The sequence below is a fragment of the Benincasa hispida genome, chromosome 12, assembly GCF_009727055.1.
Source record: "Benincasa hispida cultivar B227 chromosome 12, ASM972705v1, whole genome shotgun sequence".
NCBI lineage: Eukaryota > Viridiplantae > Streptophyta > Magnoliopsida > Cucurbitales > Cucurbitaceae > Benincasa > Benincasa hispida.
In genome coordinates, this window is record NC_052360.1 from 12,011,378 (window position 1) to 12,016,256 (window position 4,879).

Consider the following 4,879-nt stretch of genomic DNA (forward strand, 5'->3'; position numbering starts at 1 on the left):
AATAACATTTTCATGCATCATTTATATTATAAGAGTTATAATATATAGTTTGAATGTATGGATGGTTGTATGTTATTAATTATTTCATTGCTTTATTATATAAGTGTTATCTAAGTTTAGTAATGAAAAGGAATTGCATGATGCATGACACTACTTTAGGTAATTTTATGAATGTTATGTTTTTTTTAATTGTGTCAATGAATGCAATAGTATGGTTTTTATTTGTTTCATTTATTTTATAAAATTTATAATTAAATGAAATTAGAAATTAAAAAAATCAATAATTAAGAATTGCATGTAAACCTTAGGTTAAAATTATTTTTAAAAATAGTTTTAAAATATGATTCACATAGACCTAAGATCACATTTCTAATAAGATTATAAATTAAGTTTAATCTGTTAACCAGTTTAATAGGAATAAATTGGTCTTTATTAAAGGACTAAATTTGTAGAATATATCTATAAGGGACCTTTTGTATAAGACTGATTCTGCCTAGATTAGGGTATTTAAATTGACGAAAACATAACATCCTGATAACTGGTAGAAATACAAGTTATTAAAGCGCAAATTATTAAAACAATAGGAGAAAGTGATGGTAAAATAGGCAATATTATGATTGAATACACCAAACTAAAAGAAATTGCAATCACTAACGCTCATCATGTAAAATCAGTTAAACCGCGTTATTCTATGCAGGTACAATGCGATGGTGCGTCTAAAATTACGATCCAAGGATACAATGTGATGGCGCATTTGAGTTTGCGATCGCAAGAAGTACCTCAAAAACAATCGCATAAAGACCTTACATAAAGGCGACAGCATAATAAAATATGATGGTACGTAAAGCTGATAGCAGTCAATTCTAAAATACAGCTGACGGTCGTTAAAGATCATACCGTTGCAAATACATTGAACTTCCGATGAATTTCAGACGGTGCAACAAAGTATGGAAATTAATGTTGCCCATCCATGCAATCATTAGTGAGAAGAACTACTTCACCTTGAAATCTATAAATACCCGATGTTACCAAACCAGAAAGGAAGCACGAGGAGACAAGGCGAAGCCAAGGGAAGGGAATTCTTGAAAAGAAATTAATTTTTGGAGAGGTTGGGAGACTGCCAGAAAACAGCACAAATGAGAGATATCCAACCCTTGCGAGAGCAAGATTCTACAAATCGAAAAGAGTTGAAGTGATAAGAGCAGTGTAAAAAAAGCCACGGGAAGCAAGACATTACTTACCTGGCTTGATATTTCTCACTTCATTTATTGTTCTGTACTCAACACTTTATTTGCAAAAATGGAAACTTCATTTAAATTCATGTTCAGTCTCTCCACACCATGCATGAGTAACTAAAATTGAGAATGGGTTGAGAAGTACTTAGCTAGCATGACTTAAACTATGCACTTCATGCGATCATCTTGTCTTATGTATGCGTCATTCATCATTTGGAGTACTTGAGAGAGTAGTCTAAAGACAGAATCTAGGCTTGAAAGAGTCGGATTAGATCGCATAAGCAAGAGTAGAGACTCAGAAATAAGTTCTATCTGCTACATTACATACACATCGCATGCATCCTAGAAATAGGAAATGTGGCATTATGCATTGAGAAATGTAGTGCTTAATATTTATGTATAGCATGATCGCATGACTTGTACAAAATCTTAAGAAATGTTAGCTAAATCTCTTCTCAACCCCTTCATCACATACTTGTTGCAACACCACTCTTTCATCGCCCCACGTTTAATTCCATCGCATTAAAAAATCTGAATAAAATCACCATCTACTTCTTCATCACCATCACAATAGAATCAGAGAGTCTGTCGCATATCTATTTAGTAATCCCTGCGTTCGACCCTGGACTTACAAGGACCCTAAGAAGGTTTATACTTAGGCTTTGTTAGGAAAACTTGTATGATCATCGCATCCACACATCATCGCATGATAAACAAATGCATCAAGTTTTTGGCGTCGTTGTTGGGGATTACGGTATAGATTGCGCTAACATCAAACCTTTTTTATCTTTGCAGCTTTCAACCTTTGTTGTATTGCCATTCCATCTGTGAAGGAAGAGGCAAGCGTCGCATGAGCGAAGGACATACTCCTAAGCTTAAATACGACCTAGAGATCGAAAGAACTTTTCGCAAAAGATAGAGAAATAGGCGTAAACGACAAGGAAGAGTTCACAGAATGGCTGAACAACCTAAAGAACGAGTAGCAAATGAAAACAACATGATGGCAAATCCTATCCTACTGGCAAATGATCGCAATAGACCCATCCGAGACTATGCGTCACCAAACTTGTATGATTTCTCCCCAGGAATCGTGATACCAGCATTGGATGAATCAAGGTTCGAGATGAAGCTAGTAATGTTACAAATGACACAAACAGTAGGACAGTTCGGAGGACAGCGTGGTAAAGATATGTACGTCCATTTACGAAGCTTCATTGAAATCTGCAACACTTTTGTGTTCCCTAATATTTTTGCAGAAGAGGTTCGACTCACGTTATTTCCATTTTCACTATCGATAAAGCAAGAAAATGGGCTTACTCTCTCGAACCAGGAGAGATAACTTCATAGGAGCAAGTTATGAAGAAGTTTACGAAGAAGTATTTCCCTCCCACAGAGAATGGCAGAAGGAGAAAATTGATCACCAATTTTGAACAAGAAGAAGATGAATCACTCAGTGATGTATGGGCGAGATTCAAGAGACTAGTACATGACTGCCCACACAATGGATTTTTGGATTGCCTCCAAATGGAGATTTTCTATCATGGACTCAATTCTACATCGCAGACAGTTGCCAATGCGACAGCAGCAGGAGGTCTACTGGACAAAACATATGATGAAGCAAAGAACATTCTTGATCGCATCTCAAAAAACCACGAAGATTGGCAAGATAGCGATCAAAGAACAAAGCCCAGAAAAGGTAATGCGAGTAATTGTGCCATCGCATCATTACAAACTCAGATGAATGCGATGATAACTTTGTTGCAAGGCATCGCAATAAACAATTCAGGAACTCGAAATGGGCAAGTCAATGTGATGGAGCAAACAAGCACTAGTTGTGTTGTATGTGAAGAAATCGCATTCTTTTGAGGAATGTCCACACAATCCTCAATCAGTCTACTTTGTCAACAACAATCCGTTTTCAAACACTTACAACTCGGGGTGGTGAAATCACCCTAATTTTTCTTGGAAGAAAAACCAACAGTAAGGCAGACAGTCTGTGGCTCAAAGAGAGGGACCGCCAGGGTTTTTCCATAGAACTAATGGATAACAGCAATAGTAAACTAGCAGCTCTCAAACACCATCCTCATCATCCCTGGAAAACTTGTTGAAGCAATACATCGAAAAGAATGAAACAGTCCTTTAAAACCAAGCTACATCCATTTACAATTTGGAAATTCAAATAGGACAAATTTCGGGAGAGCTAAAGAACAGACCCCAAAGGACATTGCCTAGCTCAACTGAGCTTCCACGCAATCTAGGGAAAGAACACTGCCAAGCAGTCACCCTTAGAAGTGGAAAAATGACGATAAAAGTCAGAAAGAAGCCTAGCAAGATCGAGTCAAAGAAGCAACCTACGATTGAATCAAAGAAACCTCTATCGCAAACTGAGTCAAAGTAGTCCGAGACTATGGAACCAAAAGATGCGATCACCTCTAAGCTTCCAGACCATGAAACATTGAAAGTACAGCTACCTCCATTTCCTCAAAGACTGAAAAAGAAACAAAACGATGAAGGTCAGTATCATCGCTTCTTGGAAATATTGAAACAATTGCACATCAATATTCCATTCATAGAAGCGATAAAGAAGATGTCGGTGTATGCCAAATTTTTTAAGGACATTGTCTCGAAGAAGAGAGGCACAGGAAGATTCGCATCGGTGGCATTGACACAAGAATCCAATACTATAATCCCACCAAAGATGCGCGACCCAGAAAGTTTCACAATACCCTACTCAATATGAGGGATCTATATTGGTCAAGCATTATGCGATCTTAGGGCAAGCATAAACTTCATGCCCCTTTCAATCTTCAAAAGATTGAATGTAGGACAGCTAACACCCACAACGGTGACTCTTTAACTCGTAGATAGGTTCTTGGTGCACCCTGAAGGGAAATTAAAGGATGTCTTGGTAACAATAGACAGATTCATTCTACCTGCATACTTCATTATCCTAGATTATGAGGCGGATAAAGATGTTCCAATCATATTGGGACGACCCTTCTTGTCTATTGGTCATGCTCAAATAGATGTGCACAAGGGAGAAATCACAATGAGCATCAATGAAAAGAAGCTCAGGTTCAATATTATCAAGGCAATGAAGTTCCCAGATGAGGAAGGCTTATCAAATTCCGATGAAGAACACACTTGCATTGAAGATTGGGATCCCGAGGAAGAAATGAAGAAAGAGAGGATGCGATAGCATCCATAGAGACTTGCCATGCGATAACAGAGATATTGAAGAATGAAGAAATGCTGAATTTGGAAGAAGAAAGAAAAGCACAGAAGCCCTCTTTAGAGTAACCACCTACATTGGAACTAAAAACTCTACCAATCCACTTGAAGTACGTGCTTCTCAGCCAAAATGAAACCTTACCAGTCATCATATCCTTTGCATTACCTGAAGAAAAAGAAACTACGCTGCTCAGTGTTCTAAAGAAATATATTAGAGCAATCGGATGGACGCTCGCAGACATCAAAGGTATTAGCCCGACGTATTCCATGCATCGAATTCGGCTTGAAGAAACTAGAAAGGCTCGACAGAACCTCAATGCATACTGAACCCTGCGATGAAAGAGGTTGTTAAAAAAGAAATCATCAAATGGTTTGATGCTGACATTATCTACCCTATCGCAGATAGCACGTGG

The 4,879-nt window shown here is 37.7% G+C and overlaps 1 non-coding gene across 1 annotated transcript; it reads right to left on the reverse strand.

The window, feature by feature from the left end:
- Positions 1-2,636: 2,636 nt before the first annotated feature.
- Positions 2,637-2,743, reverse strand: LOC120068720. The gene has a single exon (XR_005479345.1). It is a non-coding gene; the product is annotated as a small nucleolar RNA R71 (small nucleolar RNA).
- Between the last annotated feature and the right edge of the window lie 2,136 nt (positions 2,744-4,879).